The 25007-nt window shown below is 57.5% G+C and overlaps 1 long non-coding RNA gene across 1 annotated transcript in view; it reads left to right on the top strand.

Annotated features, from left to right (window-relative positions):
• LOC136792190 (uncharacterized) overlaps positions 1 to 23625 on the top strand; it is a 60125-nt gene extending 36500 nt beyond the window's left edge. Inside the window, exon 3 of the long non-coding RNA XR_010835653.1 lies at positions 23413 to 23625. This is a non-coding gene — a long non-coding RNA (uncharacterized lncRNA). The remainder of the gene's footprint in view (positions 1 to 23412) is intronic.
• Positions 23626 to 25007: the final 1382 nt, after the last annotated feature.

Consider the following 25007-nt stretch of genomic DNA (forward strand, 5'->3'; position numbering starts at 1 on the left):
GGGTCAAAGGCTCCCAGAGGAGCAGGGAAACTGAGACCCCAGATGTGTCTTCAGACTTCTGTGGACCCATCCACTCAGCAGCTCCTCCTAGAACGGCTACGTGCGCAAGCACGGCGGCACCCGGGCTCTGTGAGCCCCTCGCGGGGCAGCCGGGCTGGGGTGAAGGAAATGGAGCAGGGCGTCCGCTGGGGCTTTACAGGTGGTGGCACCAAGCTGGATGCACGGAGGGAGAGCAAAGAGACGGTCTCGTGGAGAAGAGAAGCCATCGAAAGAAGAGCTCCAGCACCGAAAGGGGTGGGGAAGGGGCTGCAGGGCCGGAGCAGGGCCGGTGCACCTCGTCGTGTTGCTGGGCTCCTAGCTGCCGTCAGAAGCAACCCAAGTTTTAGAGAGAGAGTGAACCTCTGAGAAGAAAAAGTGACCCGTGTAAAGAGATAAGGACGCGGGGTCAGGGACGATGGCCTCTGCGGCCACAGCTCCTGAGCCGGTAGGGAGCAGGCGGCCACTCCAGCCCCTCGAGATCCAAGCCACAGTGACAGGGCCGTGCCAAGTCCAGCTCGGAGGGCTCGAAGGGAAGCTTCTAGATAGAAAACTCTGTTGGAAGAGCCACCAATCAGTCACTGGCCGAGGGCCACCCCAGGGGACTGAGCAAGTGCTGGCCAGGTGGCCTCAGGAGCCCGAGGCCGGTGCCCCCAGGAGAGCTGCGGGCGAAGCCACAGGTAGCACCGGCAGCTGACTCCCAAGAGGGGTGCCCGGAAGGAGCCCCAGGGGCCCGGGTGTCTGGGTGGGGCAAGGCAGTGTCCAGCACAGGGAGTGGAGGCGAGGGAGGCCCCAGGGCCGCCCGGACTGCTCTGCGGACGTCGTCGACTTGCTTCCCCTCTGCTTTCGTCCTCTTTCCCTCCCAGCCTGTCTCCAGTGCTGGGGGTCTCAGGCTCAGATCCTGCAGACACTCTGTCTGCGGCCCCCGGGGATGGGAGAGGATGGTCTCCTGGCTGCATGGAGAGCGATACCCACTGCGGGTCCAGGTCTCTGAATAAAGACTTTCCATCACTCCCCTCTTACCAACTCCAGGCCTTCTGTGGTTCCATCGACTTCAAGAGCTGCAAGGGTCTGCGATCCTGCAAGGCAAACTTTACCCTTACCGCTGCTGACCTGCTCTGCAGGCCCTTCTGTGTAACTTCAGTGCTGCTACCTCCGTTACCTTGGCTCCGTGTGCTTCCAGACAGTCCGTGAACTCTCACTGCTGTTGCCATCACTCTACGGGGCTTGGGGGACCACAGGTGATAAACGCACGGGCCAATCTGCCATCGCACCGGGAACCAGGCTCTGACTATTCACCCATCAGCTTGCCTGGGACAGATGCCAGCCCCGGGGTCAGAGGCAGGACTGGCGTTGGGGCTTGGAGCCAAGGTTCTGACTCAAGCAGAGACAGGGCTTGAGTAAGATGTCAGGGTGCAGGGCGGAGGCTCCAGGGGACTGCCAGGCCCGCTTGCGAAGTGGGTGTGCAGGCTGGCCAGGGCAGGGCACACATAAGCTGGGGCTTTGACTACAGCAGGGTGACCGGGTGGGGCTGGCCTCAGAGGCCAGTCTTCAGGCTGTAGGGTCAGGAGTCACCGTAGGCGAGGAGGCCCGGAGGTAGCTGGTAAGCAGCAAAGCTCCAAGGGCCCCGGAGCGGAAGGCAGGGCATCAGAGAAGACCGGAGAGATGGGCTGGTGAGGCTGGTGGGCACGGCACGCGGTGTCCAGGCACCAGGGCAGGGCAAGTGGCGCCTCCCCCTGTGGTCCGGACTGAGGGTGGGCCCCACTTTGGACCAGAAGCTGTCTGTCCGTGGCCCCCAGTCAGGATGGGCCGCAGCACTGTGGCCCGGGGTGGGGAGGCTAGGCCAGGGCCCCGGGTTGGGGTGGAGAGGCCAGTGGGCCCAGAGTCACAGAATGGAGAGGAAACGAGACAGACTCTCCAAGGGCTGGCAAGAGTGTCACTCTGGAGGAAGCCGCCCAGTGGCAAGTGGATAAAAAAACACACTCCTGGAGGAGCCCAGAGCCAAGGGGACTCGGGGGAGGCTCTCAGAGGAGGGCTGACCGAGTCAGACTGCCATTAATCCTCATCTCTGAGGGCTCCACGTGGGGAGAGGCAGCCTGTGGTGAAGGAGCGTTCAGCCAACGCCATCGCAGGCGCGTCAGGGTGGGGCAGTGCCCAGCAGGCCCCTCCCTCCCAGAAAGGTTGCTGCAGGGCCCTGGCCTCCAAACCCTAAAGGACTTGTTTACCCACCAGGGCTCTGGATGTCAGCCTTCCAGGCTCGGAACCGGATTTGCCAACTCGGCAAGATGGATCCATCTCTGGGGGAAGGGCTCACATTGACCAAGCTCGCGTGACTGATGGATAAAATGTTGATTTATCAATAATAAATGTCATACGGACCAACTTTTTGTTTGTTTGGTTTTTTTTGACCGTGTTGGGTCTTCGTTGCTGCGCGCGGGCTTTTCTCTAGTTGCGGCAAAGGGGGGGCTACTCTTCGTTGCGGTGCGTGGGCTTCTCATTGCAGTGGCTTCTCTTGTTGTGGAGCACGGGCTCTAGGCGCACAGCCTTCAGTAGTTGTGATGCGTGGGCTCAGTAGTTGTGGCTCTTGGGCTCTAGAGCACAGGCTCAGTAGTTGTGGCACACGGGCTTAGTTGCTCTGTGGCATGTGGGAGCTTCCCAGACCAGGGTTCGAACCTGTGTCCCCTGCATTGGCAGGCAGATTCTCACCCACTGCGCCACCAGGGAAGTCCCTGTGTTGAAGTCTTGAGGAGAATTCTTTCTTGCATTTTAAGTTCTGGAGGCCAGAAGTCCGCGATCAAGGTGTCAGCAGGGTTGGTTCCCTGTGAGAGGTGTGAGGAAGGACATGTTCCAGGCCTTTCTCCTTGGCTGGTAGATGCCACCTTCGTGCTCACATGGTGTTCTCACTATATGCAGGCCCGTATCCAAATTTACCCTTTTTATAAGAACACCAACTGTATTGCATTAGGAGCTCTCACCCTGCTCCAATATGACCTCATCTTAACTAATTACATCTGCCAGGACCCCGTTTCTAACTAAGGTCGTTTTCCGAGGTCCTGGGGATTAGGACGTCAACATATGAATTTTAAGGAAACACAATTCAAACCATAACAGAGACTGAATTCAAAGGAAGGTGGAAAACCAGGCCTGGGCATGGCCAACAGCCATGGCAGTTCCAGAGGCTTCAGAGCAGCAATTAAACGATCTGATTTAGAGCCCACACAGTCGGGCCAAGCAGCTGCCCCTTAGCCTCTCGAGAGGACTGGCTCACCGTGCCCAGGTGCTGTGTCTCTCTCTTCAGAATTCGAATCCCAGCAGGGAGCAGCTGGCTGGTGTAGTAGAGCCAAGAGCCAGACCCCTTAGCCTGCAAGGGGGCGGCAGGAGGCAGTGGGGAGCCGAAGACAGGGCCCCCCAGACCGTGTCCCACGTGGAGGAGTCACTCCAGCGTCCACTGGGGGAGCGGTAAGGGAGAGGGAAGCGGGCAGAGAGCAGGCCTTCCAGCCCTGCCTCTTTTAAGTGGCTTTCACACCTCTGCCGTGACCTGTATGCGTTGCCGTCACGGCCTAACTCTCAGAGAAGGTTCACAGATGTGGACTCTGAAGCTCAGAGATCTGGCCAGGAGCCTGGAGGCCCAGGTGCCCCTGACTCCACCGGGGAGCCCTGGGCCAGCCCTCTTTCATGGGGAGCATTTGGGGCCAGGTGAGCTCTGAACACCTTACAGCCCAAATGTCTGCACGGGTAGTGTGTGGGGGGCAGTGTCTACAGCCCCTGCGTCCCCTCGTCCTCAGCTCCTCCTAAGAAACTGAGGCAGCAGCCTCCCAGCATCGGGGAGGGAGCTGGGGCCATATTTCCAGGAGGGCTGGCCAGGGGAACGTGCCAGGCTATTTTTGCCGAAATCTCGGTTTCTGTACTTGGCGCCGAATAGAAAAACGAAGACAGAATTTAGGAGGAAAGAGAAAGTGTAACTTTACTCTTGGCCAGGCAAAGAGGGAACACTGCAGCCTAGTGCCTCCGAAGACTGTGTCCCCCACCCTTCCAGAGGGTAGTGAGAAGTTTTATAGCAATAGTTCAAAGAGGGCGTGATCAGCTCCTGGACATTTTCTGATTGGTTGGTGGGGAGGTAAGTGGCAGTCGGCATCATCAACTTTCTGGTTCCAACTGGTCTGGGGTTTACATGCGTGCAGGCAGCAGACCATCATTAATCGTTAACTTCTCCCACCTGGAGGGTGTTTCAGCATCTGCAAAACGGCTCAGAGATACGGTTGTGTGTATCCATTGATGGGGGCACCAGCACTTTGCCCCAAGGCTGAACTATTGTTTCTCTTGACTTTGTTTCTCCCTGGTCTTGCATTCCCTCCCCTCCCTAATTAACAACTGCTTGAATATGCCCCTTGGAACTCAGGGAAGGTCATGGAGGCTGAATGAAGCCTGTTTCCTGTAATCAAAGAAATGGGGGACGCAGACTTCATGCCCAGGAGCCCCACAGGGCCCTGCTCGGTATCATTATCTGTTGGGACTTCCCCTCAGGGCCCGAGAGGAACCAGTGGGCATCCCTCCTGAGGACGCGGACCTCCCACCCGCTGGCCCAGGCCAGGCCTCCCGGCAAGGTCAACATCCCGTGCGGCCCGGACCCCCATGCGGTCACTGACGGGAGGCCTGGGCCAAACTCTTCTGAACGGCGAGCCACCAACATGCAGATGGCGTTGGGGAGTGAGGATGACCTTGCAGCGGAGGTGGGGTACAGACCGCCGCCCCCCCGGCCCCGGGTGCGTTCCCGCCTCTGCCCGGAGGGGCCTTGGCTGGCGGCCAGCTTGCCACCTCTGGGTGCAGCCACGAGCTTGAAGCCCGGTGTCTGAACGGCCACAGGGACTGGGATGTCTTTGAGGAATCACAGAGAGAAGGATGTCCAAGCTACAGGAGTCTTCAGCTAGGAAATAAGGCTCCAAGCAAGGTGGTACTTGGACAAGCGGACAAACCAGATGCTGGGCTAGTTCCTGACCTTCAAACGTCTGCTCTCCGAGAGTTCCTCAAACTGGGGTCCCCTGGGTCTGCTTGGGAGTCTAGGAATTCTTTACGAAGAAGACTTTTAGTTGGGTGTTTGTAACCTAAGAAAAATCTAAAAGGAATACGATTTGCATATTCTGGCTCATCCTGACAAACCTCTAATAAGTGGGGACAGCCATGCAATCACGTGGGGCTCCTTGAACCACTGCAGGCTGGTGAGAGAAGGACCCAGAGAAGCTGGATGATGTCATGGCCCTCGGCTGGGGAGGGCGGGGGCAGCAGGGAGGGAAAGGCGGGCAGCCCCAAAGAGGAGCCAGGCCCGCGGCTCTGCAGGTCTGAGGTCTGCGGTTCCCAGCAGCCTCCGGCAGCTCCAGGGCGTGCAGGTCCTCTGACACAGCCCCATGATTCATGCCTCATCTTGACTCAGGAACTGGAGCCAAGCCAGGGGCAGAATTTTCTAGGCTGTGTGGCGACAAGATCAGCCATCCTGAGAGAGCTGGGTGTGCCCAGGTTGGGGGCGGGGCTCGCAGCAGAAGTTGGGAGGCTCTGAGCGGTCCCCAGGGCAGCAGGGACTGTGCAAGAGTCGTAAAGGAGAAACCAGCCCCAGACACACGCGGAGCCCCTCCTTCCAGCCGCTTAAATTGCGTGCCTCCGTGGGGGTGCTGCCCGCCTCCCACCCCTTACCCCCTACCTAACAGGGTTCTTCACTCACTGCCCTGAGGACAGCCTTGCGGGGAGGGGCAGAGCCAGGCTGACACCAGGAAGCCCACGGGTGGATAGGCAGGTGTCCTCCCACGGCTGGTCAAGTTTCTGCGATATTGGTCATGGATTCTGTTTGGGCCTCTGAGAAGCTGCGCTTTGCCCTGCCCTGGAGGTGTTGACAGAGTCGCCTGGAAATCTGGGTCGGCAATGGGCAAGTGCCGACAAGCGGCCCCGGTGCCAGGAGAGACATAAGAAAGCATGAGCTCAGCTGGGGACCGAGAACCCACTGTCATGACACATCTCATTTCCGGGCCCGCCCAGAAACCCTTTCTCTGGAGGCAGCGTGGCGTAAGGGAAGGGCCGGAGCTTGGAATTCTGGCTGTGGGTTGTCACAGAGCCCTCAGTTCCCTGGGATTTGGACTGGAGCATCTCGGGGTCCCCCCTGGCTAACCCTCTGGCCAGTGACTTCCTTTGAAGCTGGCTGACTGGTGCTGCAGCCAGCCCGGGATGAAGGAGTAAACCCTCACAGTTAGTAGAATCCTTACCCCGTCCCCAGGACAGCCTAGACCAGGGCCATTTGTCCCCTAGGGCCACCACCAGTGGGAAATGCCAAAAGGACAGGGAGCTTCGAAAGGGGGACAGGCTCTCAACTGACTGCATTTGGAGCCGGCCTCCAAGAGGCTTAAGAAGGCTTTAGGGTTCTGCTGGCAGTGGGTATGAAAATCCCTTTGCTACAAATGCTCTGAAGCAAGTCTCGAATTTCTCTCATCCATCCACCCATCCATCCCCGCCTGCTCGTCTGGCCCAGCTGACGTCCGGCAAGCATCCTAGCACAGATGGCTGCGGCAGCTCCTCGGCTGGAAAAGCAGTGGGCCTGCCAGTCCGGCCACTTCAGCCAGCCCCAGGCAGCACCACAGACTCAGACCTTGAGATATCGTCCACCAGGGATGGAGCGGGAGGCCTGATGAGGACACAGCTTACAGCAAGGGGGACACGATTCTGCCTGAGCACAGCCTGGACCTCCGCGCTGAGAGCAGGGAAGGGCCAGGCTAAGGGAGGTATAGCCTTACACCGAGGATCCCAAGTCCCTAGGTAGGAGAAATGCTCAAACCTGAGATGAGGAAACTAAGACTTAGAGGGAAAAAGTACCTGGCCCAAAGTCACTCAGAGTCAAGGTTGACCCAGGAACCTGGAAGGGGAGGGAGGAGGGGAAAGAGGAAAGGAAGGAAGAGAAAAGGGGGGCTCTGGAGCTGAGGCTGGAATTAGCAGGGGAAGTGCAGAGATTTCCTAAACACCAAGCCGGCTCACCTGGCCTTCTCCTGTCCAGAGGTCCATTCGCTGGGCACTCAGGGACCCACACAGCCCCACCTTCTCCCAGTGGCTAGGCCCGTGTTCCCGCTGCTGTGTGCGCCTGCCCTCTGGTGGCGAGATCTGCAAGTGCATCACCACTGTAGGATGCAAGTCCGTTCAGCACCTACTGTGCAACCAGGTGCAGAGCTGGTAGTCAGAGAAAAAGGAAAATGGTCCCGGTTCTGAGAGCGCATGGATTAGGGTGGAAGACAGAGGAGAAAACAGGCCATGATAATACAACGAGGAAGGGACTTACACTGGGGAACTTCGGGGTGTTACAAAATAGAGCTGGTTTAAAACAGGACAGCCTCAGATCTGGGGGTAGGAGCCTTTCCCAGCAGAAGGTACCAGGAATTTTGCCAGCCTCCACTCCGGAGGCCCTAGGCTGCCCAGGAGGGCGGGGAGGGGCCCAGGAGTACTCTCCAGTACTTGTCTGTCTGCGGCCAGAGCACCGGAGCCAGGAGGGATGCCTGGAGGAGGTTTGTGACCGTGTCTGCAGAGGAGCCTTGGGGCTGTGGCGTGAGGGGTGGAGAGGATCCCAGTCCGTCTCCCTGTCTGAGCCCAGCCTCACACGAGAGAGGCCTTGGGGCCAGTTGGTTAAGTACCTGGGCTTCGGAGCCAGACTGTCCGGGGCCTCACGGCACCATGTGACCTCGGGCAATCCCTCTCTGGGAACTTCGGTTTCCCCATCCGTAAGATGGTAGTAAGAAGGCAGGTGCCCACCTCCGAGGGTGGCCATGGGGGTTAAAGACACTGGCACAGGAAAAGCACGTGGAATGGTATGTGGCACGTAGTAAGTGCTGTTTACGTGGGTCCTTCTTTCTTTTAAAAGTGTCCCCTCTCGGGACTTCCCTGGCAGTCCAGTGGTTAAGACCCCACCTTCCAATGCAGGGGGCACGGGTTCTACCCCTGGTCAGGGAACTAAGATCCCACATGCTGCGCGATGCGGCCGGAAGTTTTAAAAATAAATAACTAATAAAAGTGTCCCCTCTCGGGACTTCCCTGGTAGTCCAGTGGTTAAGACCCCACCTTCCAATGCAGGGGGCGCGGGTTCTATCCCTGGTCAGGGAACTAAGATCAGGGTCAGGGAACTAAGATCCCACATGCTGCACGGTGCGGCCGGAAGTTTTAAAAATAAATAACTAATAAAAGTGTCCCCTCTCTCACTCTGATGCCAGACAGTGCCCACGGGGCAGAGACCCCAAGAGAGGTGTCCCACCCGAGGACACTGGCTCTGCTGAGCCTGGAACCAAGAGCCGGGCACAGGCCTGGGTGCTGCAGAGACTGTGCCCTGATTCCAAGAGCCCTCATGTGATTTCCCGAGGCCCGGAACTGCTCTCCTCTGGGAGGGCTGCTCTGGATTCTCCCACGGGCCCTGTGGGCAGCTGCAGGCTTATTTCTGAGCTGCATCATCCAGTTTGCACAAAAGCATTGGCTGCAAGCCGCACATCTATTGCACTTGCTCTCCAGCCTCAGCACTCAAAGTGTGGTTTGATGCTAAACATCGAACCTCGGCGTCACGTGGGAGCTGGTTGGAAGTGCAGACTCTCAGGCCCCGCTCCTGACCTACACGGTCAGAACCTGCGTTTTAACCAGAGCCCAAGTGGCTCGCGTGCCCATTACACCTTGAGGAGAAAGAGTGTCTTAAGCAACGGGGCTGAGGGGGCAGACGAACTGCAGGGTGATGCACGTGCCCACTGAGCCTTCCCTGGGCAGCTCCCCTGCCAGGCCCGGGAAATTCCAGGGATGTTGGCCAAGTTCAGAGCCTCCTGGCCTCCACGCAGCCGGGGCAGCGCTGACCAGCGAGTGCTGAGAGGGACAGAGGCACACAGGCCCCTGTGAGCCCGGGTCTGCCCGGGGGGAGTCAGGAATCCGAGCTGAGACTTGAGGGGAAAATGGGAGTTGGCCAGGCAGACGCGTGGCAGGGGTCGTTCCAGGAAAGGGGAACCCATACCGGTTCCAGGGCTGGCTTTTTCAGACGAGAGGACTTCGCAGACCCCGTCCTAACACCGTCAAGCCCCGGGGCAATCGGAGGCCCACATCCTCTATGGCTAAATATTTTAAAGCTGTAAATCAAGCTCCTAAACTATTAAATAAAGTACGTTCCAGCCTCTTACCTTGACAAATATGCCTTCACGAGGGCTGCAAGGCCAGGTTCAAATTTAGAATTTTGGGCCTCCTTGGAGTTAGACAGCAAAACGTGATGGTGCGGAGAAGCCAGCTTTGCCTGCCCCTTTCTGTCCCACCCACACTGCACCGCGAGGACACACGCGTGCCACCGGCCCAGCCTGCGCAGCCTCACGCCCCTCGCCCCACAAACAGCTGCCCTGGGTGGCCTCCAGGAGGACAGACCCCAGGAGCAAAGCCCACAGAGTTCCTGGAATTGGAGGAGGGTGACTCGGGGAGGGCATCTCCTTGACCCCATCGTGGGGGCCCCAGCTGGAGAGGCTCTATGACAACGAAACTATGATACCCTCTATAAGATACACTCTAATTTCAGGGATGTTAAAATGTCAACAAAATGTGCATTTTTTTAAATTTAATTTTTTATTGAAGAATAATTGATTTACAATGTTGTGTTAGTCTCTGGTGTACAGCAAAGTGATTCTGTTATATGTATATAACTGATATATATATATTTTTTCATATTCTTTTCCATTATTATTATTTTTTTGCGGTACGCGGGCCTCTCACTGTCGTGGCAAATAGTGCTGCTATGAACATTGGGTGCATGTATCCTTTTTTTTTTTAAATAGATTTTACTTATTTATTTATGTATTGGCTGCGTTGGGTCTTTGTTGCTGTGAGTGGGCTTTCTCTAGTTGCGGCGAGCGGGGGCTACTCTTTGTTGTGGTGCGAGAGCTTCTCATTGCGGTGGTTTCTCTTGTTGCAGAGCACAGGCTGTAGGTGTGTGGGCTTCAGTACTTGTGGCACGCGGGCTTCAGTAGTTGTGGCCCTTGGGCTCTAGAGCGCAGGCTCAGTAGTTGTGGTGCACAGGCTTAGTTGCTCCGCGGCATGTGGGATCTTCCTGGACCAGGGATCAAATCCATGTCCCCTACATTGGCAGGCAGATCCTTAACCACTGTGCCACCAGGGAAGCCCTGCACGTATCTATCTGAATTATAGTTTTCTCCGGATACATGCCCAGGAGTGAGATTGCTAGACCATATGGCAACTCTATTTTTAGTTTTCTTGAGGAACCTCCATACTGTTTTCCATAATGGCTGCACCAACTTACATTCCCACCACCACCACCAATAAAAAATATTTGCATCTTATATTGGATGTCCAGCAGCCTTCTGATTCCCTGGCTGTGAGGGTGTTTTTAAGCCTAATGTTGCACAGAATCTATAGGTCAATTTACATAGTATTAGCAATATTGATAATTTTAAACCTTAATGATGTTAAATCTTCTAATCCACAAACAAGGAATACCTTTCCATTTATTTAGGGCTTTAATTTCTTCAAATGGTGTTTTGTAGTTTTCTGTGTAAAACCTTTGCACTTCTTTACAAAGCCTTTTTACAGCTATTCCCTCTTCAGAGCCTTGAAAACCCCTCTGTGAAGTAGAGATCACATTCTGTACATCAAAGATGCCTCAACTAGTAAGTGACAGAGCTGGGATTTAAATCCCCAGCCAGCAGAGCTGGGCCTAGACTTGCTTGCTAGGGGCTGCTCGTTCTAGCCCCTAACTGCATAGGGACCGGACATCTCTCCTCTATCCGGGAAACCTGCTGACCTGGTGACGACAGTCCCTCTGACTTGGAGCGGGGTTTGGAGGGAGAGACAGGGGCAGGACTGGCCTGAGATGCTCAGGGTCAGGGAAGGAGGGTCCAGGGGAAGGTCCCACACACAGGCTACAGGCAGAGAGGGAACCTGTTTGGTTGAAACAGTGTCCCCAGCCCTTGGCTTCCATGAAGACCACCTGGGCGCTTAAAAAGTTCCCAGCGTCCAGGCTCCACCTCCGACCAGTTAAAGCCGAACCCTGGGAGCAGGGCCGGGGAATCTGGGGTCTTAAAGTCACCCAGGTGGGGCTGCAGCTCGGGCGGGGAACCGCCGGGTCAGGTGGTGAAGTTGGCCGTCAGTCCCGACGCATCAGCTCTGCCCCGGCACACACTGAGGCCAGCAGAAGAGTCCAGACTTTAGATCAGACAGACCAGGCTACAGGCCCGGCTGTGGATCCTGGTTCCATGTCACAAGCTCTGTGACCCTGGGTGCTTGACCTCTCTGACCCTCCATCGATTAATCTGTCAAATGGAGACAGTTATACCTACCTTGAGAGACGGGCTGTCTCTCCTCATCTTGGACCTGGACTGGCCTGTGAGTGCTCCGACCAACAGGGTACAGCAGAAGGGACGCTGCATCAGCTCGGGGTCTAGACTCACAAGGATCGGCAGCTCCCCCCACCGTCTCTTGGGCCTCTTACCTGACTTTTCAGGGGAGGAGAATGAGGCCGAGAGGTGACGTGGCCAAGTAAAACTATCAAGCGCTCACTGCTCTCCTGGCTCTGAGGGAGGAAAAGGCGACATCTGGGGCAGCAGACTTGACCAGACTTTCGGAGTTTGAGTCCTGTGGCTCTGCCTCTCCCCTGCTGTGTAACCTTGGGCTGCTTGATAACCCTCTCTGTGCCTATGCCACTTCTTTTGTAAAATGATGATAAATGGTTGCACCTCAGGGCTGTTGCATGGGTGAACTGAGGATACCCTGTCTTGACGCAGCGGCTATAACAGCTGCTGTTAGCAGGGAGGCTCTGCCAGCGCCGGCCTGGAGGTCATTAGGGGCCTGGCCTCAGCTGTGCTGATCTAGTGGCTTATTTTTGAGGAAGAAGCAGGACCTAGCACGGAAGCGCCTGGAAAAGCCCCCTATTTCCCACTGGGCCCCTCTTCTCCCCTCTGGAAACAACAGAGCCATCCCGGGGGTGTCAGGGTGGGGCAGGATTTCCCCTCTTGGGACAGACCCTCACTTCCTCGGCTTGCGTATCAGAGCCAAGGTTCAAGTGTCGGGCGGGGCTGGGGAGGCAGCATAAGTTTCGCCCTCCTCCTGAAGCCAAGGGCACGTGACCCCACCTTTTTCTAGGGGTGAGCCAGATGCCCGGTGGGCCTCCTGGTCCCTGCATGCACGGGTCACCTCCCCTGGGCTCTCCCAGTTCTGAGGCCTGCGGAGGCACCCGCTCCTGCCCAGGTGTGCCCGGTTCCCAAGAGCCTCGGGACTCCCGTTCCTTGTGCGAAACCCTCAGACCTTCTCGGTGCTTCTCCCCGGTGAGCACGTCTCCCTGAGCAGCACAGACCACCCCTGCGTGCGGTGCTTCCTCTCCCTGTAGTGCAGCGGTCACACCTCAGACGACACTGGACAGAGTCTGCTGTCAGAAAGGGCCTCAGGGATGATCTGATCCAGCCCTTGGTCGGAAGATTATCTTGACTGCAGGCAAATGTAAACGGGATTTACCATTTCCACCATGCGTAAGTGTACCGTTCAGTGGTGACTGATTTTTATAGCTGAGGAAACATTCATTCAAATGAAAGTCTCAGCAGGAGCCTGGTATAAAACCGTCCACGTGTTGCGGCCCGTGAAGGGCTGGGCCTCCGCAGCCGCTGCAAGAGCAGGGAGGGAGCAAAGTGCGGGGCGCGGAGGACAGAGGCGGCCCTGGCCGTCGTCCCCGCCACCGCCCCTGCTCTCCATCTGGCACTGGGCCCCCTCGTCCTCGCCCTCCAGGCCTGGTCTGACCCGTGGACACCCCGTCCACTCGGGGACTCGTGGCCTGCTCCCCGGTGCCCACCGGGCCCTCCAGCCCCAGGTCAAGGCACTGTGGACAGCGGCTTACGGCAGGTCTGGGTGATGGACGAGTGGATGCCGGGCCTGAGCCTGCCGGATAGGGGCCAGGACAGCAGGATGCTGTCTAAAGCACTGAGGGTGGCCCGTGCCGTGCCAGGAAGACCCGCCGCCTGGCAGAGCCGCCCACAGAGGCACAGTTCTGAGATGACTGGGCGACCGTGGGGCTGTGGGCTCAAGACACAGGCCCGTGGGGGAAGGAGCCTGGCCACGGGCCACCCCCCAGGAGCCCCGTCAGGCGTGCTGGGACCGGATGGGACAAGCTGGCTCCACTGAACGTCCGTGAGATGTTGGGATGCTGCCCGTTTGGATGCATTTCTTCTGAGTGAAAAGCGGGTCACGAGGGAACCCCTTGGACGAGGCCTTTCGGTCCTCTGCCCCTGCCCAGTGGCGGGAGGCGCCGCGTGAACAAGGAGGGCCCTTCGGGGACCGAGGCGGGGAGGGAGGGAGGAGAGAGGAGGCCCCTGTGTCCCTGGTGGCAGGAGGGCGTCCAGCTGCAGAAGGAGGCTTTAAGTCAGGAGACGTGATGATTTTGTCCTCCACATAGAGGACCCACCTCCTTCCAAAGGCTGGAAGGAGGAAAACAGGAATACAGGAGACGTTCTGTGAAGAAAAGCAGATGCACAAAGCACTTACAGTTCAGATGAGAAGCCTCCAAAGTGAGCGAGCGCACGTGCGGCCTGAGATCCCACGGCTGGACGGTGAGGTGCCGGGGCGGCCACTGAGACCTCCCGCCCTGCCTGCACCTCGGCGAGAGCAAGTGCTGGGACTTCGCAGGAAGGCCGCGGGGGGGGAGTTTCCCGCGCGGAGGTAGAGAAGAAGCCACCCAGCGTGCGCGGAGACACCAGCCTCACGGTCACTGGAGTGACCTCCTGCGGGAGGAGACGGGAGAGGGGACGGGAAAGGAGAACCTCCTTCCCTCCAACAGAAACGTCTTCTCTCTTCTGAGAAGGAGGCTGGAGAAACGTGGGCACCAGCTCTTCCCACCCAGCTCGTGAGAAGCGTGTGGGGCGCGGACAGCAGTCGTGGAGGCAGAGGCCCGGGGCCGTGGGTCAGCAGGTCCCCAGGGCAGGAGGCTGCTGAGCTCACTGGCGGGGGTGATGCCACGTTCGCAGCAGCAGCCCCGCGGGCCCAGAGACCTTTACCCGTTTCCTCTCCTAAAAGCAATTTTGATCAATAGTTTTTAGTTTAGTTGCTGTTATTTAATTGATACCACACCTGCTCTTATTGAAGTTTAAGAAAATTGTGTTTCCTAAGACAGCGCTCTTCAAAGATGGATGATTTTGACATAATCATTACAAATACATTATTTCCACTTCATTGGACCCTCTAGAGTTAGGTGGGATAAGTATTGCATTTTGATTGAAACAAAAGATCCACTATCACTTAACCTGTAATTGAACTTGGATGCGCCGGGATGGAGATGCGTGAAAAATAAATCCATTTCTATAATCTGGGGAAAAAAACGATGAGAGTGGGTTCCTGCCCAGGGCGTCTCCTGAGGGGCGCCCTGAAACCCCGGAGCTTTTCCACGGATTTAAGCCTTCACGTTGCAGGTGGGGAAACAGAGAAGAGATTTCCCTGGGTAACCCCGGGAAATTCACGGCAGCACAGGTACGAGCGCCATGTCTCTTTGTTTCCAGTCCAGCTCTGAGCCGCGAGTTGCTCAAGAATAGGCTTCTCGGCCCCCACCTGTTAATTCTAAGAAAATTGAATCAGCTTTCTGGTGCTTTCCAAAAAGAGCCAGCTCTTTCTACTTGTTTGCAGCCTGGCCTGATGTTACCTTGGCAACAGCTGTCAACAGAAATATTGCCTCCCCCGGGCCTGTCACGTCCTTTATCCCAGACACGTGTGTGCCCAGGTGAAGGGCAAAGCAGCCGGGCCTCGTAGACCTGGCTGCGGGGCTCCTTTCCGCTAAGATCTGCTTATTTACAACCCGAAGGAAATTTGTCCTAAAAACAGGACTTCCGTGCTCGATTGGCTAATTTTCTTTTTATACTCTATAAGGACTTCATGGGGAGAAGCCTGCCATTTGAAGAGGTTATTTTGAACAGCAGTATTAGCCTGACATCCTAAAAATGGGATGTTACAGATCAGTAGGAAAACCCAGCGGACCTCACTGTCCAGAGGAGAGAAGGAAAAGCCCCTCCAGGAGAGCTGATTGCCCAAAGTCTGTGTAATTTATTGGCAGTGCAGGACTTGAACTTGGCTGGAGTCCCGGTTGCCTTTTAGGGGTTTGACATTACTGCAGGTCTGGCTTGCAGACAGCACCGCTGTGTAGGTACTGTCATCCCAGGGGACGGGCACAGGCTTGTTCGTGGCCTTTATTAGAGATGGAGGTACATTCTGGGGGGTAGATCCTGAAGTCGTCTTCTGGGAACCCTATTCTCTTGCTCCCAAGTCTCCCTTCCCTTGTCTCCCAACTGTCCACCACGGGCTGGAGACCTGGAATCTCCAGGGTTTGGGCAGGGGACGGACTGAGTGAGGTGGGCAGGGTGGGGCTGGTGAACTGGTCATCTGTCCCCACTCGGCCTGCATGACATCTGGGGCTGGAGCTTTGCGTCTGTTCCTTCTCTCCTCAGTCAGGATCCGAGGTCCGTTCTGCTCCCAAGGCCCCTCCTGGACTTCCACGGGCTCCATATGCGCCCCTGGCGTCTGGCTGCACCCCCAGGTGGGAGGGGGAAGGCTTGACCTCTCCCCTCTTAGGTCTCCAGCTGGGCCTGAGGATTCAACTGACCTAAGACAGATTAACAGGAGAAAAGCATGCAGATTTTTACCTCTACATGGGGGCCCTACAGGAAGACGAAGGCCCAAAGATGCGGCAGAACCTAAGTGCTTATATACCAGGTTGGACGAAGAAAGGAAACTGTGGAAAAGGAACGAAAACATCTGGGGAGGCTGCAGGAGGAGAGTTAGTTCAGCAAGGTCCGTCTGTACGGCATCCTCCCTGGCTTGACTCCCTGTCTCTGATGATGAGCGTTTCTTCCTCCTGAAACAGGGACCCCACTTTGATCTGCCAGCAGCAGGGATGCCTTCTGCGGTTGGGGACATGTGACGACCCACAAAGACCCCTTCCTGGGGGACACTTATTAAAATAGGCAGGAAAGTAGATTTCCCAACCGCCATCGTGGTCTGCACCCCGGGGAGAGCTGTGGACCCCGCTGTGGACCAAGGACTTGCTCCTCGTCACCCAGGCTACCAGCTGGGTTCCTCGTTTTACTAAAACGCTCACCTGTTCGCTGTACCGCCTCCCCGCCCCCCCCACCAGAGTGACCTTATGTGCGTGTGTGAGGGTTGCTAGTGGCGGGGCCACAGAAACGAGAAGCCTGGGTCAGGGGACCTGGATGGGCCTGCTGGCCCTCAGGGCCCCCCGTGCCATGAGTTGGTCTTTGTCCTTCTCCCCTCAGCCAGCCCCTTGGCATCAGATCCTGGAGATGAGGCCCCCGTGCCAGGATGTCGTGAGGCCCAGTCAGGGAAACAGGGAAAGCTATTGGCACTGCATCTGGGACTCTTGCTATCAGTTTGTAGTGGCTTTTTTCAGGGTCGTGCGTGGCCCTCTCTGCCGGCCAGGCCTCCCTGGCCCTCCGTGTGCACGAGTCTCCCTGCAAGTGGAGGCTGCTCTGAGACGGGATCAAGAGAAGGAGGCGGTGTGGGAGGGAAGCCAGGCCCACCTCTAATCCACGTACCCCTCCTGGTCCCTCCTTGGCCAGCCTTGGGGTTTGGGGAGCTGCTCTGAGCTGGAGATGAAATGGGCCACAACCGTGGTCACTGTTGGTTATGAAAAGTGGGGGAGACATGATCCAGCACGCATGCACGCATGCATCCATCCATCCGTCTATCCTTCCATGCATCCGGCCGTCCATCTATCCATTCATTGACCCATTGATCCATCCATCCATCCATCCACAATTTATTAAGTGCCTCTACCGTGTCTGAAAGAGTGCACCCCACCCCCACGGATGACTTTCTATGCCCCTATCCTGCTCTGTTATTATTTATGCCTTTGTTCATCTGTTCAGTCTTTCTCCCCCACTAGAATTTTAATTCCATGAAGACATTGTCTTATTCACCACTGCATCCACACATCTAAAATCAAAGCTGGCACTTAATAGGTGCTTGAAAGCATTTCTTCAGTGTATGAATTTAACGCCCCTCCTGCAGCAACCCTGGGAATAGGTGTTATTATCCTTCATTTTTATATGAAGAGAGGCCAAGGGACTTGCCCACGGTTTCATTATTAGTAAGTCGTGACCTGGGAGGTGAAGCCAGGTTTCCGGAGCTGGGTCTAACCCTTCATACTGCTCCACGCTTGGTGAGGAGGGAGAGAGGGGCACAATTAGTTCTCACTGGACAATCGAGGGAGGCTTCCTGGAGCAGGGGGCCGTGGGCAGTGGAGGGTGGGTGGGACGTCCCCAGGCAGGGGTGCAGGTAAGGACAGCCAGCCGAGGAGACTTCTTTGGCCAAGGCCTGGGGGATAGGAGTGTGGAACTGGCCTCTGGGGTGAGGAGGGAGGCCTTGCAAGATCCAGCGAAAAGCCTGCCAGACTTCTCGGGAGCTAGAAGCAATCCTCCATCCTTGCTGGTGGCTCTCATTAGGACATCGGTGCTGAGTCTGGCCTGTCTTTGTCAATCAGCTGACAGCAAGACATGTCCCCAAACACCTCTCGCTGAAAGGGCCTTTCTCCCAGGTTGTGGGCTCAGGGGCACCTCTGCCGTGCAAAGTGGGCTCCCCCTGGGCCCAGGAAAAGGGTCAGCTTAGCCAGGCCTGGGCAGACAGCAGGCCGGCCTGGGAGCCCTGCGTACACTCTCCCTACCTGCTGGACGACACCTTCCCCGCCCTGGACCTCAGCACCCCCGTCTGCAATCGAAATGGTTACTGCAGCTCTTTGTCACCTGTGATGCCGGTGACCTCACCCAAAGCTGACTCTCCTGTGCATCTCGCTGCAGGCGAGGTATCTTTTCACATTGGACCCCTCCTCTGATCATCAAGAACCCCGTGAAAGAGGCAGGGCGGCATCAATTATCTCCACTTTCTCAGATGAAGGAACTGAGGTTCGAGAGAGAAAGTCGTCGGCCCAAAGTCGCTGAGTCAGTGAGTGACGTGTCCCGGTCTGGAATCCCAGCTCATCCCTCTGCGGCCACGAGGCCGGAGACTGCAGTCAGAACGGTGTCATGTTCTGATTCCGCTGGGGTTCCAGGCCAGGGTGTCCCTTTCTGAGTTCTCCTATCACGCCACCCTCTGCCCACGTGGCCCCGGGGAAGGGGCAAAAGGCCCCCCTAAATACACCAGAAGTGACTCCCCTCCTCTGATCTAAACCCCACACCGCGTTTGGGCCACCACACTGGAGGCTCCTCACCTGCGCCGGCATTGGAGCCGTCCTGCCGTTCCCGCACGGCCCACCCCAGGGAGGAAAGCTCGGGTGAACTTACAACCTGACCTCATTTCCGGGAGAGATTTCTTTAACCCAGAGAAGCTAAGCCTAGCTGGCGCTGGGCATGGGGGCGTGTTCTCAGGTGGGGAAAGCAGCTGCTTGGGGCCAGGCTGAGTGCATCAGCAGCGGATTCTCGGGGTAGATGCAGGGGGACCACAGCTTTGGCCCCTGGTGGACGAACGCCAAGCCCTTGTGGAGGCCAAAGCCTTTTTTCCAGAACTCTGGGCTCACTACTTCCCTTTGCCAGGCCTCCCTGCCTACAAAGTGGGGTAATAACCCTTCCCCAGGCTGTCCAGATCCAACAGGACAGACGGGGCAGGGAGAGGGGGCAAGGGTGCGGGGTTCTAGGTGGTGATGCACACCTAGATTTCCGCCCTGGTTTTGCCACTTACTAGCCTAGTGGCCTCGTGCAGGTTACTTAATAATAAATACTATTCACCTGCTAGGATTGTTTGGGGCCGGGGGGTTAATTTGATAGAAGGCACTTTGAACACCGCTGAGCTTCCCAGGGGGCTGCTGTGTTAGGGGTTATGGTGGCAAGGCCCAGCAGCAGCCGCACAGGCAGAGGGCTTAAGGCTCTGAACAGCGTGATGGCTCAGGGCCGGACGAAGGCTCAGGGCATGAAGCCCTTCGGAGATGCAGATGCCAAGGACGGGCTCTGGGTTGTAGGGTGACAGAAGGAACCAGGGCCAGATGGGGATGCGTTCTGGTTTGGGGGGAGACCTTGAGCTGTGGGTACCCTTTTGGGTAAAGCTCCAGAGAGGGGACCAGACGTGAACGGTCGTTGGATGAGCAGGGAAAATGCACAGTGACGGTAGCTGAGAGCCTCTGCAAGGCTGCCTGGGCCTGTGCGGAGGGCTGTACTCTGAGACATCGCCTTGGCTGGCTTCCCTGCAAGACGCTGGTCCTGGGGGAGCTGTGCTTTGTGAGGTGACAGAGGAACAAGGTGAGGGCTGTCGTGGGGCGGGGAGAGCCCCCAAATGGTCGAGTTTTAGGCGCAGGTGGAGACTCGAGAAGCCCCGAGATCCCCCAGGAGGAGAGTAGGCCTTCCCTAACCCGGCACTCCGTCCCTCTGTGCCTGTCGGCCACCTGGTTCCCTGCCTTTTCTCTAAGGCCTGTCCCAGAGGCACAAACATTTCTGTAGGTTGTGGGCCCTCTGTGTGTCAGGTCTGGACACGGACATGGGACCACCGAGGACGCAGACTTGCTGGATTCTCTCAACAGCTCCGAGAGGAGGTGTCATGACCCCCGTGTGCCCACGAGGAAGGGGAGGGCTTGGGGGGATGGGGATCTGGCCGTTGCCCGCTCTCCATGTGGCCCAGGGCCCTGGGGCTCTGGCTCAGCTCTCCCAGCAGGTCCTGTCCCCTCGTGCAGCAGATCCGAGGACAGGTGGGTGTGCTCAGGGTTTGTGGCCTGTCCAGGGGGCGGCTCCCACAGAACCCTTCAAAGGCCCTTGCTCTGGCCCCTGCTCCCGTGTGCTACTTAAAAAAATATATATATAGAATGAAAAAGAAGAAAGTTTCTATTTTTGATGAGACACCGATGAAATGAAGGCTTTTAAATGATTAACATCCAGAAATAAATTATTTATTCAGGTCAGCCTTTCATTTCACGCACATTAACCCCACCAGCCCACTGTCATGAATTTGCTGAGTGTCCTGGCAAGTCATTTACCCTCCAGGGACCTCGGTGTTCTCTTCTGTAGGATGGGTCAGGGGCCAGCAGGGGGCTGGGTTTCCCAGGTGCTGGAGGAGCCTGCAGGGAGGAGCCCAAAGACCGGCCAGAGCAGGCCTGTCTGTTCCCTTCATCTCTCTTCATCCTGTACCCTTGGCCTTCACGATCAGACCTTCCCTGAGCAGCTCAGGTGGCTGGGAAGGGGAAGAGCTATTATTAATAATAATAGTACTATGTGCCAGCCCTGCACAGTGGTTTACACATCCAACTTATTTATCCTACAGCAACCTCTAAGGTGGATAATATTACCATCTCCAGGTTACAGATGAGGAAATCGGGCACCGAGTAGTGAAGTGCCTTGCCCAATATCACCCAGCTTGGAAGTGGCACAGCTGGAGTTCAAGGGCAGGCAGCCTGGTTCCCGTACTGACTGCTGCAGCACACGGCCTCGCCTTGGGTGTGAGTGAGGCCCTCGGGAACCTCCCGAGATGACTCTTCTTGTAGGTGCCGTGCCTGTTCTCTCTGCCTTTGCACTTGCTGTTCCCTCTGCCTGGGGTGCCCTCCCTGCCCCAGGCCAGCAAAAATGTCACCTCCTCCAGGAAGCCCTCCCATCCTCCCTCTGTGCTTCCACAGCATTCTCCCACTTCCCTGTGAAAGCCCTTACCCGCCAAATCGTCCTCATTTACACACCTGTCTCCCCACCAGACTGTGGCCTTCTTGAGTTCAGGGACCGTGTTGGATGAATTTCCACAACCCCAGCCCGGTGCCTGATGTAGACCAGTTGGTGTTTGTTGAATGAATGAGCGAGTGAGTGTTTGAAGGGATGTGACTCCCTTGCCCGTGGGGGAGGGTTGCAGGTTGCGTTACGGCCTGGCCCTGGGAAGACCTCTAAGTTTGCCATCCCTGGCATCCCTGAGATTGTTCTCCCACCAAGAGACTCAGCTTGGCGGAGAAGACATTGGGTTTCCATGGCAACGGAGTTTTTTCTGCCCGAGAAAACATTTCCACAGAAATCCCAATAGATGCCAGTGGGTGCAGTGGGCACTGCCTCTCCTCCCACATCCTGCACACCTCCTGCCTCCGCAGGGCTCTGAGCCCAGAGCCAGCCCTTCTCCTTCTGTGGGTTTCCACTGGGTTTCTCACAACTGCCCTATTTGAAGCTGCTTGACGCCGTGCCGGCTTTGCCCCACACCCTCTCTGGGTGAGGAAGGGGAGCCCTGGCCCCAGGCTGTCGGCATTAGGGAGTCCAGCCCCACCATCCTCAGACGGGAAAGCTCGGCCCAGGGCGGGGAAGCAGAGGGCTCCCACCCCCTGCCCTGGCTTTACGCTGCCATCTGCAAGCCCCTCCTCGCCTCAGGCATGGGCGCCTGCACCTCCCCCTCCCCCAGGGCCCTGGGGTCAGGGGGCCTCACAGCTCACCTGGCAGAAGCCGAGAGGCCTGAGAATTACAAGGTGTCCAGCCTCAGACCCTGCCGAGCACCAGACCCACTGCCCTGCGATCCCGGGGGCGGGGGGGAGCCTCTCGGGCGGGGGAGGAAGAAAGCGGCAAAGGCACTTGGTGGGAGAAGCTCAGAGAGGCCCGTGGCTTCGCTGAGGACACGTGGTAGAGTGGCGGAGGCAGGACCCGTGCTCTGGTCTCTCTGGTGACACGGCCAGCCTCTACCCAGTCTCCGGCCAGGCGGGAGCCCACTTTCCCCCCCTAGAACCGGGGTAGACGGCCCCTTCTGGAAGCACGGGCAGAGCGCCTGGTGTGCGTGTGGGGCGCCGGCTGGTCAGGGGAGAGTCCAGCCCGAGGACTGAGAGCTCGCTTGGCCCTAGAGACCATCAGACCATCAGAGATGCGAAATGACTTTGCCCAAGCTCACAAGTGGTGGCCCAGGGGACGGATAGGGGACGTGTCAGACTCTGACCCCTTCCGTCTGTCCGCGTCCCCCCCTCGCGGCTGTCTTCCCAAAGCCAGTTATTACCTTTCCCTGCCAAGGCCCGGCTCTGCGCTCCCTGTGGGCGTTGCCTCAGCTGTGGACTCGACACAACTGCCGGTGAGGGAAGAGGGCCAGGGGTGCGTGGCCCTGAGGCAGGGACAGAGGCCCCATGGTCTGGCTTTGTGCAGCCAGCCGGAAACCAGCTAACAAGCTCGTCGTCTCATGCCCAGGCCTGCCACGCGGGCAGCTGGTCCTGCCATCCCGGATCACTTCAGCCCCCCCCCCCCCAGACCCCAGGAGTCTGCCTCCCAGCCCGGACCCTTAGACGCCCGCCCTCCCTCCCTCCTGTAGTCGATGGATCTGTGCTTGGGCCTACGGTGTTCCGCCACCCACACGGAGCCGGCCTCCCAGCCTGGCATGTCCAGGTCTCATCGCCATGGCAACACTCACCACCCCCCGCGCGGGGACCACTGCGCTCAGCTAACCCGTGGCCTGTCCCCTGCCACTGGCCACCCATTTGGGTCGGGAGACACCCACACATCCGCTCAGGCCGAGACTCGGAGCTCACTCGCGTTCCTGCCTCCCCCCACAGGCCAGAGAGGCGGTGTGCGCGGGTGTGTACGTCCCACCCGGCAGGGGTGTAAACAGGCACACGTGTGCACACGTATGGGCGCAGGTGTGGAAAACACCGGCAGCTCATCTGACTCTGGTCTGAGGGACTCGGGGGCCGCCGGCAACGCCTAATTGTGTGTCATGGGTCCTCTGAGGGGGGTGGTCTCTGTGTGCCTGCACCTCATCAGGATTGCGTGTCTGTCTGTCTGTCTGTGTTTGTGTCTCGGCAGTGGCCAGGGAGGGGAAGGGAATGTGTCCGAGATTCTGGACAACAGCTCCTTTCACTGCATTTCTCCAGCCGCTGGAGAAGGACACCCTCTCCTCTGGCCCGTTCTCCTAGGACGTTCAGGACCCAGCAGCGGCTGATGGGGGCAACCCACTTCCCGTCTCTGCTGGGCTCTCCCCTGGGGCCAACAGTTACACTGGACTTTGGCCCTTGGAATCCACATCATCTTCTCTTGAGGCACCACCTGATTCCATTTTCCTATGCAAAACACAGAAGCTGTAGAGAGGGGCCCGGGCAGGGCATTGGGAGAAGGGACACGTAGTCTTGGTTCTGTTGACAGCTGGCTCTGTGACCTTGCACAGGACACCGTGCCTCTGGGCCTCAGTTTCCCTGTCTGTTAATGATTTCTTGTGGACTTTCTATCCAGACCATCCAGAGCTCCATCAAGTGGCCACTGTCCCAATACATCTTCCTCTCATCTTCATGACAGCCCTTGTGGGTCGCCTGTTATTATCCCTGGACGATAAGGAAGAAACTAAGCGCAGAGGAGGCTGGTGGGATGGGGGCCCAGCCGCATCACCCTGACCAGAGCCTTTGCTCTTTCTCTCACCCCTGTGCTCTGCCCGCAGGTTCCAGGGCCAGGATGGGCCCTCTGTGCCACCTGCCACAGCACAGCCAGCCCCTCACGGGCACCAGGGCAGGGGGCTGCCACTGACAAAGGGCACCCGCCGGCCCTGCTGGGAGACCCCTCCTCACCTTCACTGTGGACAGGGCCAGATACCAGAGAGGGGAGTGTGGGAAGGCAAAGGAAAAAGACAACGACTTCAGGCTGCCCTGTGCTGGTGAGTAATGACGCATCGAGTTCCGAGATCAACAGGCAGGGCTCGGCTCCAGGGCCGTGTGGGGATGAGCCTCAGAGCTGGAGCCGGCAGGCGGGAAGGGCTGGCGGGCGCTGGGTCAGGTGGTGGGAGAAGGCCCCAGGCTCCATGCAGTAGGGCAAAGCTTCTCAGACTTCCTTCCCCACGCAGACCGGTCACCGGACACTTGTTTAAATGTGCGTCCTGGTCCAGCAGGTCTGGGGTGGGGTCTGAGTTTCTGCATTCCTAACGAGGTCCCAGGTAATGCTGCTGCTACCCATGGTCTGGGACCACCTTTTGAGTGCCTGAGTGTGGGCTGAGAGGTCACACGAGCCGGGTTTGAACTTGGATCTGGCCCTAATTAGTTGTAGGAGTGGGCAGGTGAGTTCCCAACTCAGCAGGCCTCCGTTTCCTCACCTATAAAGTGGGGATCATAATAGTACCTGCTTCAGGGAGGCAGTGGTGAGGGTTCAAAAGTTAATCTATGTTAATCTGTGTCAAAGCCCGTAGATGGTGCGTGGTAAGTGTGTTATTATTCTACAATGCCAGGCTGGAGAATATGTGCTTTTCTGCTGTGGAGAGTGGGTTGCGGTTAAGTGTTAAGTGGGGGGTGACGTGACCAAAGTCTCACTGGAAAGACTTTCTCTGGGCGCTGCTGGGAGTTGAGCTGGAGGTGACGGCCGGGCCTGGGGGAGCCGTGTGGGGCTGTCGCAGGAGGGGTGTGGGTGAGGGAGGAAATGCAGTCTGGAAATGGTGGATGGGAGGGACGGAAGGAGAGAAGGGGCAGGAAGGATGGACATTTCCGAGGCAGATCTAACCGGAGGTGGCCTGGGAGGGCCTGGTAGTTGGCGTTGCGGTCCTTGGGCTCTGCTGTACCCGCTCACCACTTCTCCTCAGCCCGGCCCAGATGACTATATATGACTATATTGATTATATTTGGGAGCGCAGCAGGCAGAATTCTGAAGGAGGCTCGCCTGTTGGTTTCAGCCAGTCTGGACACCGTAACCTTGACTCTAGCTATTGAGAAGAACCCCCTGTGCAGAGAGCTATCTGTAACAACACGTTCGGGGGATTCGTAGGGAATGACTGAACCAAACTCCGGAAGGAAACATAAGAGTTTGTGCATGTGGGTATGAATATGTACACACATCAAGGGTATAACAGAGTGGGCCTTCCCTGGTGGCGCAGTGGTTAAGAATCCACCTGCCGATGCAGGGGACACGGGTTCGAGCCCTGGTCCGGGAAGATCCCACATGCCACGGAGCAACTGAGCCTGTGCGCCACAACTACTGAGCTCATGTGCCATAACTACTGAAGCCCGCGCACCTAGAGCCCGTGCTCCACAACAAGGGAAGCCATCGCAGTGA

Source organism: Kogia breviceps, chromosome 11 (assembly GCF_026419965.1).
Source record: "Kogia breviceps isolate mKogBre1 chromosome 11, mKogBre1 haplotype 1, whole genome shotgun sequence".
Classification (NCBI taxonomy): domain Eukaryota; kingdom Metazoa; phylum Chordata; class Mammalia; order Artiodactyla; family Physeteridae; genus Kogia; species Kogia breviceps.